Here is a 15324-nt window from a genome sequence, read left to right on the forward strand (position 1 = left end):
AACTACCACATGTCCTCACTTATAAGTGGGAGCTAAACATTGGGTACTCATGGACATAAACATGGCAACAATAGACACTGAGAACTACTGAAAGGGAGAGGGAGAGAGGGAAACAAGGTTGAAAACCTAACTATTGGGTACTATGCTCACTACCTCAGTGACAGGATCAGTCATACCCCAAACCTCAGCATCATGCAATATCCCCATGTAACAAACCTGCACATGTATCCACTGAATCTAAAATAAAACTTGAAATTATTTTTTAAAAGAGATGTAGGGACTTGCTTTGACCAATATATAATGTGGCAGAAATCAAGTCACACAAGTCCCAAGTTTACATGTCAAGAGGCCTTACAGCTATTCTCACTCTCATAGAATGCCATGCTCAAGTGAATTAGCCCAAGCTGGCTTGCTGGAAAGAATTTAGAAAGGAGAACCAAACTACCCGCTCAACCGGCAGACATGTGACTGTCCCTATCCAGGACCAGCCGGCCCTTTGCTGGCTTGCCAAGTGACCCTAAGTGCATGAGTGAGCCCAGGCAACACCACATGGTAGAGAATGAGACATCCCAGCTGAGCCCCACCCAAATTCCTGACCCACTGAATCATGAGAAAACAAATTGTTGTGGTTGTCAGCCACTAAATTTTTAAAACGTTCTGTTATGTAAATAAGGCTAATGGAAAAAGTGGGGAAGCCAATCAGGGCAAATCCTTCCCTCCTGCCACATTTGGTTCATAACACAGGCCTCAGTTCATCAATGCATTCAGAGATTGGTTCAGGAGTGGCCCAATCAGTGAGAACCTAAAGGCCTTGGCTGGGAACACCAAGTCAAAGCTATTCATCCCTACTTGGAGTAAAGTGCTGTGAAGTGAAGCTTGAAGCTGTCATAGCTGTTTTGCTACCATAACAAGAGCCAGCCGGAGAAAGAAACCAACACATGAGAACTCTACAGAAAACTGGAAAGAAATGGAGTTAGAGCCTTAATCAAACCCTCTATTAATTGCACAGGAATTTCACATCACTTCTAGCCTTTTGTCATTATGTGAACCATAAACCTTGTTATTTAAGCCAGTAGACTTAGGTTTTTGGTTATTTGCAACTTAAATCAACTGAAAGTGTCCAAATGACACACTCTCAAAACTCACTACCTGTTGTTTTCATGTTTACCAACGAAAGCCTGCTTTTCAAGCAAACACTTAAGAGAAGCATAAAATGACAGACACCATGTTTGAAATAGGATTAGGCAGTGTAGAATCCTAACAGCTTCTTCTTAATTCCCCGTATCAGTTTCTAGGTCTTCTGTAACAAAGTACCACAAACTGTGTAGCTTGAGACAATGGAAATGTATTGTGTCACAGTTCTGTAGGCTAGAAGTCAGAGGCCAAAGTGTTGCTGGACCATGCTCCCTCTGACACCTGTAGGGGAACCCTTCCTTGTCTCTTCCTAGATTCTGCTGGTTTGCCCCCATCTTTGGCATCCCTCAGTTTATAGATGTATCACTCCAATCCTTGGTCTCCACATGGTATCCTTCCTGTGTCTCTTCATATCATTTTCCCTCTGTACATGTCTATCTGTGTCCAAATTTCCCCTTTTTATACAACACCAATCACACTAGACTAGGGCTCACCCTTATGACCTCAGTTTAACTTGATTACCTCTATAAGGACCCTAGTTCCAAATAGTCACATTCTGAGTTTAAGACTTCAACATACCTTTTTGAGGGGGACAAAATTCAACCCATAACACTCTCTACCCCACCATAGTTCCTTAGACAGCCCCAGGACTCTGGAAGAGACAAGTTATGCTTTTATTCCATTGTGCCATTTTACATGTTGAACCTCTTCCTACAATATTCTTCTACCTCTTCTGACTTAGATTTCAAGGCTCAGATAAAATGGCATCTACTCTTTCTGCTCCTCTCCTCAAAAAAAGAAATAATTATTCTCTCTTCTGTCTCATATCACTTGTTCATATCTCAAATGGAGCACTCTTTATTAAGGTTAATTCTGTACATATGTGCCTCTCTCCCCACTGGTCTGTGTGTCACCCTGATGGCAGAATTGTCACTTGTACCTAGCTCATTGCCTGGCATATAGTAGATATTCAGTAAATGTTGGATGAAATAAAGTCATGTGCCCTGACATCTTGTATTAATTGTTAGAGTACATTATTTATTAAACAGAAAAACAGGTTTTCTCACCCATCCCTTTAAAGAATAATGAGTTGGCAAAAGACTCAAGATTTGAGGCTCCAGGCCTATGACATTAAAATGATCTTGGGAATGAGTGGGAGGAAGAACTATTTGAACAGTGACTGGAAATCACCCTTGTCCCAGATTTTCCCCCAATTAGGCTTTTCCTTGTGCTAGGAATCCCATCATAAGAACCTCTAGACATCAAGTGTACTATCTTCTGATTGTTTATTACGTGTTTTCTGGTTTGTAATTATTGTTCACTGGTGCTTCTGTAATGTTGGTATGAAAATGGTAGAGGAGCAAAATCCTAACTAGCAAACATTCAGTATGTTAACCTGTGGATCTTCCACTGAGCTTGTATGTTTGGAAAAGGGGAAAAGAATGTATCCCATTGTGCCATGTAGGAAGTAACCCTAAAAAGTGATGCCCACAGGTGATGAGTGGGAGGGGAAGGGAGAAGAGGCATCTACACTAGAAGTTCTGTTCCTATGTAACTCAAGGCTCTCCTGTTCATCAGTTGCACCGGGTTCAGATGTGCATCACTGCTAACGTTAGTTTAGGAAATGATTTCAGCTTCCTCTTCATGCCTAACAGAGCCCTTCTGGCACCCTGACTGATATCTAGCCAACTGAATATCAGAAGTGTTTTATACAGTAGCCACAGCACATAGTCCAGTAGGTATACAATAGGCAAACACTCATTCATACAACAAATACTAATAGTATCTGTGCCATATACTTGCTGTGGAGATTAAATGATATGTATCTTAAGAGTCTGGCACCTAGTGAGTACCCAGTGTAAGTAACAGAGGATATTACATTGGATTATTATTATCAATTATTTGCTTCTACCCTGTAATAGATTTATATATCTAAGCCCTTCACTATGTGACTTTTCAATGTCTTTTTCTTGGAGTAGCATATGGTCATGCTCATGGTTAACATTGAGCGCGGCCATACAACTTGCTTTGGTCAATGGAATGTGAGTGGATATAACACATATCATGTCAGAAAGGTTTTAAGTGTACTTGGATGGTTTTTTTCTGACCTCTTGGAGCTTCCTCCCTCTGCCATGAGAAGAGTATGTCCCAAATGGTCACTGTTTCTTCAGCCTGGATACAGGAATGGAAACACATGGAGCATTCTGAACTTAGCCTGGCGAAGTCAGCCCAGCTGAGATCAGACAAACCACAACATATCTGCAGATTTATCAGCAAGAAGAATAACTGTTGTTGAAAGCTACTGAGATTTCTGTGGTGATTTGTGATGCATTACTGCTGCAACGGTTGACTTTCATTATTATTGTTGTTGTTGTTGCTGCTGTTGTTGTTGTTGTTATATCTACTCCACAGAACATTTTGGCCTTCAGACTCTTACTGCAGAAGGGAGTGCAGAATAGTATTGACTAGAGAGAAATAACCTAAACTCACAGAATTTCATATTTCATCTTACACATAGAAAAATGGATATCCAGAGATCTACAATTAATTGCTCAGTTTCAAAGCTTATCCACAGATAGAACTGCAACCAGCTTATGCCTCACGAGTTGAGTGTCCACATATCTCAGTTTGTCCAGGACAGTTATTAATAATTCCCACTACTCTCTCAAAATGGTCTTCATTTGAATAATAAGTTATGTGATTACTTTACTCACTGGCTAACTTTCAGAAAAATTAGTTTGGAAGTTGTCTGTAAGATTATTTCAGCTGTAAATAAGAGAAAATCCAGTTCAAACTGAGTTAACAAGAAAAGGGATCTATGATCTCATAAGGTAGGGTGGGAACACCAAACGTTTCATTTATTTTGACTTCTTTGACCCACATATCACTGTGGCAGAGTAAAATTAGCAATAGTCAGCTTCCTTATCCACACCTCTGTGCTGCACCCTTTCCCATTTGTAGGGCAGATGCACCTGACAGCAATAGCTTAAGCATACCCTGAGAACAATCTTATGGTCTAATAAGAATGTGTGCTCAGGGTTCTGAGCTGAGAAATCCAATTCACTCCTTATCTCTAAAGGACATCTGAAGGCCACTGGCCCATTCCTTGGATTTCAGGGAATCTGGGCCCTTTGTTTTGGGTTAAATGGGGGTTGCCAGCTGGGGGTTGCTAGGCGGAAGTTGCTATGTGAAAATGCTATATAATCTGCACACTTCTTACTAACGGGAGCAGTTTTTCTTTCCAGCTCCCCTCTCTTGGATGGCCCTGTATCTAAGTCCCCAATAAACCCTATGTCAAGTTTACTAGTTCCAGTGTCTTCTTCAGCCTCTTGGACATAGTGCCATCACTACTGGGGTAAATAGGGGTCCAGCACGACATCATTCATATTCCAGAAGACAGGAAAGAATGTTTCTGAAAACTCTTAGAAGAGCCCAGAGGCTCCCAGCAAACAAATCCTTGTGTTCCTTGACCCAATTTCACTTACATGCCCATCCTATAACCAAAATCTGTGGCTATAAAATAGGGTCACACTAGTCTGAATCACACTTCCTGGCCCAAGTGCTCCAGGGATGGAATCAGCCTCAACCAAAGTACTTGGGCTAGGCAAGATTAATACCCAAACAAAAATCAGGATAATTCCCAACAGAAGGAGGAAACAAATGTTAGGGAACCACCCTGTTGTCAATTCACTCCAAGTTTGTCTTCATAACGAAAGTGGGATTTCCTGCTTCTAAACCAGCGCTTTCCACAATGCAATCCCAAAGAGCAGTTTTGCCAAGAGTCCCTATCAGGCAGGATGGCCAAAGAGCACAGTGGGGCTGAAGGCATTTCTTCTGTACGTTTGAACCTTGAACAACATGGGTGTGCACTGCACAGGTCCACTTATATGTGGGCTTTTCTCAACCAAACCAGACACAGATTGAAAATACAGTGTTCTCCAGAAATTATAAGAAAGTGTCTCTCAGACCACAGAGCAATCAAACTAGAACTCAGGATTAAGAAACTCACTTAAAACCACTCAACTACATGGAAACTGAACAACCTGCTCCTGAATGACTACTGGGTACATAACGAAATGAAGGCAGAAATAAAGATATTCTTTGAAACCAATGAGAACAAAGATACAACATACCAGAATCTCTGGGACACATTTAAAGTAGTGTGTAGAGGGAAATTTATAGCACTAAATGCCCACAAGAGAAAGCAAGAAAGATCTAAAATTGACACCCTAACATCACAATTAAAAGAACTAGAGAAGCAAGAGCAAACACATTCAAAAGCTAGCAGAAGGCAAGAAATAACTAAGATCAGAGCAGAACTGAAGGAGATAGAGACACGAAAAATCCTTCAAAAAAATCAATGAATCCAGGAGTTGCTTTTTGAAAAGATCAACAAAATTGATAGACCGCTGGCAAGACTAATAAAGAAGAAAAGAGAGAAGAATCAAATAGATGCAATAAAAAATGATAAAGGGGATATCACCACCGACCCCACAGAAATACAAACTACCATCAGAGAATACTATAAACACCTCTATGCAAATAAGCTAGAAAATCTAGAAGAAATGGATAAATTCCTGGACACATACACCCTCCCAAGACTAAACCAGGAAGAAGTTGAATCCCTGAATAGACCAATAACAGACTCTGAAACTGAGGCAATAATTAAGAGCCTACCAACCAAAAGAAAGTCCAGGAAGGGACGGATTCTACCACAGGTAGAATTCTCACAGCAGAATTCTACCAGAGGTCCAAGAAGGAGCTGGTACCATTCCTTCTAAAACTATTCCAATCAACAGAAAAAGAGGGAATCCCCCCCTAACTCATTTTATGAGGTCAGCATCATCCTGATCCCAAAGCCTGGCAGAGACACAACAAAAAAAAGAGAATTTTAGACCAATATCCCTGATGGACATCGATGCAAAAATCCTCAATAAAATACTGGCAAACCAAATCCAGCAGCACATCAAAAAGCTTACCCACCATGATCAAGTGGGCTTCATCCCTGGGATGCAAGGCTGGTTCAACATATGCAAATCAATAAATGTAATCCAGCATATAAACAAAACAAAGACAAAAACCACATGATTATCTCAATAGATGCAAATAAGGCCTTTGACAAAATTCGACAGCCCTTCATGCTAAAAACTCTCAATAAATTTGGTATTGATGGGACGTATCTCAAAATAATAAGAGCTATTTATGACAAACCCACAGCCAATATCATACTGAATGGGCAAAAACTGGAAGCATTCCCTTTGAAAAGTGGCACAAGACAGGGATGCCCTCTCTCACCACTCCTATTCAACATAGTGTTGGAAGTTCTGGCTAGGGCAATCAGGCAGGAGAAAGAAATAAAGCATATTCAATTAGGAAAAGAGGAAGTCAAATGGTCCCTGTTTGCAGATGACATGATCGTATATTTAGAAAACCCCATTGCCTCAGTCCCAAATCTCCTTAAGCTGATAAGCAACTTCAGCAAAGTCTCAGGATACAAAATTAATGTGCAAAAATCACAGGCATTCTTATACACCAGTAACAGACAAACAGAGAGCCAAATCATGAGTGAACTCCCATTCACAATTGCTTCAAAAAGAATAAAATACCCAGGAATCCAACTTACAAGGGATGTGAAGGACCTCTTCAAGGAGAACTACAAACCACTGCTCAACGAAATAAAAGAGGACACAAACAAATGGAAGAACATACCATGCTCATGGATAGGAAGAATCAATATCGTGAAAATGGCCATACTGCCCAAGGTAATTTATAGATTCAGTGCCATCCCCATCAAGCTACCAATGACTTTCTTCACAGAATTGGAAAGAACTAATTTAAAGTTCATCACACACCGGGTCCTATTGTGGGGAGGGGGGAGAGGGGAGGGATAGCATTAGGAGATACGCCTAATGTAAATGATGAGTTAATGGGTGCAGCACTTCAACATGGTGCATGTATATATATGTAACAAACCTGCACATTGTGCACATGTACCCTAGAAATTAAAGTATAATAAAAAATAAATTTCATATGGAACCAGAAATGAGCCTGCATTGGCAAGACAATCCTAAGCCAAAAGAACAAAGCTGGAGGCATCACGCTACCTGACTTCAAACTATACTACAAGTCTACAGTAACCAAAACAGCATGGTACTGGTTCCAAAACAGAGATATAGACCAATGGAACAGAACAGAGCCTCAGAAATAATACCACACATCTACAACCATCTGATCTTTGACAAACCTGACAAAAAGAAGAAATGGGCAAAGGATTTACTAATAAATCTTATTGGGAAAACTGGCTAGCCATATGTAGAAAGCTGAAACTGGATCCCTTCCTTACACCTTATATAAAAATTAATTCAAGATGAATTAAAGACTTAAATGTTAGACCTAAAACCATAAAAACCCTAGAAGAAAACCTAGGCAACACCATTCAGGACATAGGCATGGGCAAGGACTTCATATCTAAAACACCAAAAGCAATGGCAACAAAAGCCAAAATTGACAAATGGGATCTAATTAAACTAAGGAGCTTCTGCACAGCAAAAGAAACTACCATCAGAGTGAACAGGCAACCTACAGAATGGGAGGAAATTTTTGCAATCTACTCATCTGACAAAGGGCTAATATCCAGAATCTCCAAAGAACTTAAACAAATTTATAAGAAAAAAAAAAACCCATCAAAAAGTGGGTGAAGGATATGAACAGACACTTCTCAAAAGAAGACGTTTGTGCAGCCAACAGACACATGAAAAAATGCTCGTCATCACTGGCCATCAGAGAAATGCAAATCAAAACCACAATAAGATACCATCTCATACCAGTTAGTATGGCAATCATTAAAAAGTCAGGAAACACCAGGTCCTGGAGAGGATGTGGAGAAATAGGAACACTTTTACACTGTTGGTGGGACTGTAAACTAGTTCAACCATTGTGGAAGACAGTGTGACGATTCCTCAAGGATCTACAACTAGAAATAGCATTTGACCCAGCCATCCCATTACGGGGTATATACCCAAAGGATTATAGATCATACTGCTATAAAGACACATGCACACGTATGTTTATTGCGGCACTATTCACAATAGCAAAGACTTGGAACCAACCCAAATGTCCATCAATGATAGACTGGATTAAGAAAACGTGGCACATATACACTATGCAATACTATGCAGCCATAAAAAAGGATGAGTTCATGTCCTTTGTAAGGACATGGATGAAGCTGGAAACCATCATTCTCAGCAAACTATCGCAAGACAAAAAAAAAAAAAAAAACCCGCATATTCTCACTCATAGGTGGTAATTGAACAATGAGAACACTTGGACAAAAGAAGGGGAACATCAAACACCGGGGCCTGTTGTGGGGTGGGGGGAGGGGGGAGGGATAGCATTAGGAGATATACCTAATGTAAATGACGAGTTAATGGGTGCAGCACACCAACATGGCACATGTATACATATGTAACAAACCTGTATGTTGTGCACATGTACCCTAGAACTTAAAGTATAATAAAAAAAAAAAAGAAAGAAAGAAAGAAAAGACAAAGGAAAATACAGTGTTCTCGGGATGTGAAACCTGGATATACAGAGGGCAGATTTTTTGTATACTCAGGTTCCGGGCTTCGGAAACAGAGTATGCGTGGATTTCAGTATACCTGGGGATTCCTGGAACCAATCCTCCACTTATACCAAGGGAGGACTCTACTTACCATCTGGGTGTAGGAACAGCATGAGCGAAGGCATTGAATCATCTGGGTTTAAATACCAGCTCTGCCACTTCCTGTGTAACCAAGTGTGTTTGCTTAATCTCTCTCTGCTTTGCACATGTAAATTAAGGGACAAGAATGCCAACTTCATAGTGCTTTGAGACAATTTAAAAACATAAAGCATTTAAATTACCTAGCACAATGAAAAGCAAATACATACTCACTTTCCTTTTCTTTGCGCTTAATAATTTGTTTAGAGAGAGTAGAATCAGAACAAAGGAGTTGCAATAGTCTGAGGCATTGATCTCTACCAAACGGAAGATCCTGTTGGTTGAGTCTATGAGGGACTGCTAGGGTCTACTTTCCCCTGGGCCCTGCTAGAATAAAGCTAACAAATATATAGTGTTTGGCTATTCTTTTTCTGGATTTGGTTGCCACCATTGTCAGACTCTTCCCTTAGTGTGTTAATTACGTCACAGTCTACTTTTAGATCAGTCTGTTTCAGAGACCACACTTTGGTTTCCACAGATGCCTAATCTTGCACATTATATGTGAAGTTATTCATTTTACCCTAAGGTCCTGGAAGAAGCTCACTCTAGTCCCACAGTGACTAATGTACTTCATTTCCTATTATTCCTCTTGATGGAGAAGGTAAAATGAATTTAAGGATGTGAAATCCTTCCATAAAAATCAAAAAAGCTATGCAAAAAAAGGTAGCATTATATATGCATTGCTAGAGGGCCAAGATTTCACGAATCCCAAATCAGACAAGCTTCCCTACTCCATGCATTAGTATTCTCCACAAACAAACCCTGCAGCCAAGCCTTGCATGGCAAAAAAAAAAAAAAAAAACAAAAAAACAAAACAAAAAAAAAAAAAAAAAAACTTTTTATTTTAAAATAAATTTAGATTTACAGGAGAGTTGCAAAGATAATACAGAGTTCCCATATACTCTTCACCATGGTCTTTTATCAAAACTAAGAAATTAACACTGGTACAGAGTAATATTAACAAACTATAGAATTTATTCAGATTTTGCCAGTTTTTCCACTAATGTCCTTTTTCTTTCCAGTATACCATGTTGCAATTTAGTTGTTACATCTCCTTTGTCTTCCCTGAGTCTTTAACCATTTCTCAGTCTTTCCTTGTTTTTCATGACCTTGACACTTTGGAATACACTGGTCAGGTATTTTTTAGACTGTCCTCAAATTTGAGTGATGTTATCTCATGATTAGATTGAGGTTATAGATCTTGGGGGAAAATGTCCCAGAAGCGAGGTGTCTTTTTCATTGCCTCATATAGAGAAGGTCACGATGTTTATTAATATTTATCACTGGTGTTGTTAATCTTGATCACTTGGTTAAGGTAGTGTCTGCCAGCTTTTCCTGTTACCAGAGTTGCTATTTTTCCCTTTCCATATTCTGTTTCTCACATCTGAGAGTCAGTAAATGCAGCCCACATTTAGAGGCACTTGAGCACTTCCTTACTTTCTGCACTATAAGATGCTCCAAATTTACTTTGTATTTTCCCTACCCCAGGCTTTTCCCTACCCCATCCATTCATCCAGGGATTCCTGCTTCCTTTTATTGGAGAATAATATACAATATATAAATATAAAATTATGATTTAAGTTCTGGGTGTTAGATATGCTGCATCTTTTGATAGTAGTCGTTAAAGAACACAGCTATTATCATAGTTTAACATCAAAGAACACAGCTTAAAAATCAAAGAACACAGCTATTATTATAGCTTTGTGATTAATTCCCTAACTTTTTCCTCTTGACCTTTCCCCTGACAAGATTCTACCCTGAATCTCCCCAACAACATCCCTTCATTCACTCACTCACTCACTCATTCATTCAACATCATTTATCTAGCTATTATATGTCAAGTACTCTTGTGCCTCGCATTAAGATGCCACTGCCACCTACATAGTCTAGATGCATGCTGTCTGAAGTTACGGTTCTACTGAGACCTAATATATAGGAATTAGTCAGGCAAAGGGAAAAAAGGAGGCAGCTGAGGTGAAAGAATGGAAAATAAACATGTGTCCCCAGAGCCTGTGCCCAGAGGGACACGTAGAAAACTCAGAATAGTTGCTTTTTAATTATGTTATATATTAGAGAGTATCATTTTGTATTTGAGAATAGCCCCACTCCCAAACCAGTTGCACTCACTCTGGAAGAATGGGAAATTCTTAAATTGCTAACCACTGGTAACACTGCATGAAAGAAACTAATGGTCCAAAACATACAACACCAAAACCAATGAGAAATACAAACCAACTATATGTTCCTGAGTAACTGCTCATAATTCAAATGAACAAATATATTTAGAACAACCGCTCTGTGCTGGGAATAGAGAAGCAAACAAGAAATATAAGGCCCTGTCCTCAAGCAGCTTTAGTCTGTTGTGGTGAGCGTTATAGACAAAAGTACATAGAGCTGTGGGGCATACAGCAAGAGAATTTAACTATCATGGGGGTGAGAGAAGCTTCCTAAAGGAAATGGCAGCAATGCTGAGGCTTGAAGGAGGAGAAGAAGCTAATAAAGAGAAGAAATCAAGATCTGGTCGTCTTAGACCAGCTTAAACCTTAAAGAATGCATCTATTATCATAGGTTTATGATTAATTCCCTAATCCCTTTATCTATGCCTAATCTTTCCCCTGAACAGGCTCCTACCCTTATTCTCTCCAATATCCCTTTATTCATTCATTCATTCATTCATTCATTCATTCATTCAACATTATTGAGAAGACAGGAAGGAAGAGCATTCCAAGCAGAGAAAACAGCCTGTGGGAAAGCCAGGATATGAAAGAGGGCAAAACGTGCTCAAGAAACTGAAGTAAATGTTCTATGTCTACATAGAAGAAAGCAAGAGAAAGCAAGGCAGGAAATGAGGCTGGAAAGTACCAGGTCCCATTGCTCCTTAAAAGTCAGTGGAGCGTTTTGAACTTTATTCCCAGGGTAATGGGGAGCCATGGATGGCTGCTAACTCAATGATCAGAGCAGACAACCTAGCTGCAATGGGGAGAATGAAAGAGAAGAAATGAAGATGTTAGACCTCTATATTTGTTATGCTTCTGTAAGTCTTAGCTTCCTTTCTGCCTCACAGGATTGGAGGAAGGATTCAACAAGGGAACACATACAAAACCCAAAAGTTTGGCACATGGCAGGCAATCAGGAAACATTAGTGCCTTCTTTTGTCCAATAATTCTGATTCTTTTTCATCTACTCTCATTTTTCTTTTTATTCCCTGACCATATTTTGGAAAGAAAATTACCATTTATATTAGGCAATTTTTGCCTTGCTATAAAGAAATACCTAAAACTTGGTAATATATAAAGAAAAGGGGTTCAATTAGCTCACGGTTCTGCAGGCATTACAGGAAGCATAGCAGCTTCTGCTTCTGGGGAGGCCTCAGGAAGCTTCCAATCATGGCAGAAAGCAAAGGGTGAGGCATCTCACATGGTGAGAACAGGAGCAAGAGAGAGGGGAAGGAGGTGCTACATGTTTTTAAACAACTAGATCTCATGAGAACTCATTCACTGTTGTGACAACAGTACCAAGGTGGATGGTGTTAAACCATTCATGAGTAACTGCCCCCATGATCCAATGATCCAGTCACCTCCCACCAGGTCCTACCACCAACACTGGGTATTACAATTCAACATGAGTTTTGGGCAGGGATACAAATCTAAACTATATCAGCATTTAAACCTTTTGCTGTGGTTACAGTTGATAACTGTGGTAGAGACTGTGAACAAATATGAATAAGACCCAGGCCTTTCTATAAGACATATTTACAATAAGCAATGACATGACGCGATATAAACCACACAATGACATGAGTTCAAGCTCTCAGAGGGCAAGGAGAGCATCCTTTACCTCTCTGTCCTTAATGTCAGCCAAAATACGTAACACAGGGGGCTCAACACAGGCTTCTCAGCCATATGAATTCATGCTCTTGGAGCTCAGATGGGAGAAGCAGGAAGATTGGATGCACTGAAAGTTTAATATTTTGAGATTTAATAAGATTAATTGAACACTGTCACTTTCTGTCTATTTCATTGATTACTGGTTTGGGGATAATTGTTAGCATGCTTCCTGCTTTGTCTTTTATTTTTCATGAAAGTTTCTTCATAGTGATTGCTTAATCTCAAATCAAAACTTTCCTATCATGAAACATAATATAGTAACATGAAAACATCAAAGTTATACTGAGATGCTTGTTTTTATAATATTACAAATAATTAATTATCAATGGTATTTCCATCTGTGTTACAATGAGGCAAATTTCATTCTCTATTACTGCTTTTTCCCACCACCTATCTCCACTCTGGCCACCTACTCTAACGCTTAGCTGACGTGTGTTTAGAAAATCAGAGTACTTTTACCCTTAGATCCAGCAATTCACCAGTGAACTGATATGAGAGTCCTAAAATGTTGGGTAAAGTAAATGACCATGGGGTCATACCCAACACTGTTCCTCTTTGTAACATATATGGTTGTCCCAGTTACTATGATAATGTATTTTATTTTAGCGCAAGTTGAAAAATGAGGTAAGTAACCATGTTGCCTGTGGAACACTTAGCATTACTATGGGAAAGTTAATAAAATAGTTTTAACCCATTTTATTCTTTTATTTATGGTTCTTCAGATCCTTTTGTCTATTTGTTTTTGACACAGGGTCTCACTCTGCCGCCCATGCTGGAGTACAGTGGTGCAATCATAGCTCACTCCAGTCTCAACCTTCTGGGCTCAAGCAATCCTCCCACTTCAGCCTCCCAAGTAGCTGGGACTACAGGTATGCACCACTATGCCTGGCTAAATTTTTTTTCATTTTTTTGTAGAGACAAAGTCTCACCATGTTGCCCAGGCTGGTTTCAAACTCCTAGGCTCAAGCAATCCTTTCACCTTAGCCTCCAAACTGCTGGGATTATAGGCATGAGCCACCTCACCTCGAGTACTTCAGATTCTTATGGTAGAATAGCCTTGATCAAATTGCTTACTTTTTCTTAAAGAAGTTTACTATTCCAGATTAAATCCAAGGCTGCCTGGCATCAAATGCATTGGAATGCACAGCTCTGTGTGGGACAGCTGTCATACACAAATATGATCATCCAGGGAGGCCAAATGCATATCTAATATCTCCAGATGCCCCTCAGGGTATCTTTTTCCTTTTTAAAGGAAACTCAGAGGGTTAATTCTGATACTTTATAGGTAATCTGTATTATTTTGATGCATTTGAAAAGCATTTTTATTATAAAACCTATACTCAAATAAAGAAATTGAAAAATACAGATAATATAGAAAAGGAAATATAAGTTCTTATTTCTCAATTCAATTCCACATTCCCAAACCCCAGAAGTATCATTACTTATCCCCTTCCAGAAATCTTTCTCCTTATACAACTACATAAATGGAATATCTTTTATATATTTTACCACAAATGGGATCTTCCTATACAGGTCGTTTTGTGTTTTTACCATAAAATGTAGGTCAGTACATGTACATCTTTTTCTTCTTTTTAGTGCCTGTATAGCATTCCTTATATAGATATACCATATCTTTTTTAGCTATTAGTGATTGCTTAGTTTCCATTTTCATTTCCTTGTTTCTTTGTCTTTCTTTCTTGATATTAAAAATAGGACTGTAATGAACATTCATCTACAAATTTTTTTCCAACTTAAGAAAATGTACCCACTGAAATGGTTTGAATATTTATGTCCCCTCCAAAATTTATGTTGAAACTAAATCCCCAGTGCAAGCATTAAGAGATGGGATCTTTAGGAAGTGTTTAGGCCATGAGGGCTCTGCCCTCATAAATGGATTAACGCCTTATAAAAGAGCTGGCTTGAGAGCACCAGTTCGTCCCTTCCCTCCCTTCCATCATGTGAAGACACAGTTTGTCCCCTGTGGAGGATGCAGCAACAAGGTGTCATCTTGGAAGCAGAGAGCAGCCCTCACCAAACACCAAACATACAGGTGCCTTGATCTTAGACTTTCCAACCTCTAGAACTGTGAGAAATAAATTCCTATTGTTTTAAAGTTACCCAGTCTGTTGTAGTTTATTATAGCCACACAAAAATACTAACATACCCACTACATGAATTTCAAGCAGGAATTCTAGCACTGCTCTGAATAACATTCTGCAGTTGAATTGGATGCCCAGTTACTCCATCCTAACACCCCATGGGGTAACTAAAGAAATGCTGACATGTAGTATTAATATATACATGTTCTAGAAAATTAGGCAATGTTCTGGTAATCTTTTGCTATATAACATACCACTCTTCAACTATGTGGTAGAAAACAAAAGCAATCATTCCTTTAGCTCAGAAATCTGCAATTTGGGCAGGGATTGGTGGGGAACGCTTGTATCTGGCTTGGCTAAGGGCCAGAAAATCTACTTCCAAGATGGCTCATTCAACTGGTTGGTCCTGGTGATCAGTTGGAAGGTCAGCAGGCATGGAGGGCTA

The sequence above is a fragment of the Macaca thibetana genome, chromosome 14, assembly GCF_024542745.1.
Source record: "Macaca thibetana thibetana isolate TM-01 chromosome 14, ASM2454274v1, whole genome shotgun sequence".
Classification (NCBI taxonomy): domain Eukaryota; kingdom Metazoa; phylum Chordata; class Mammalia; order Primates; family Cercopithecidae; genus Macaca; species Macaca thibetana.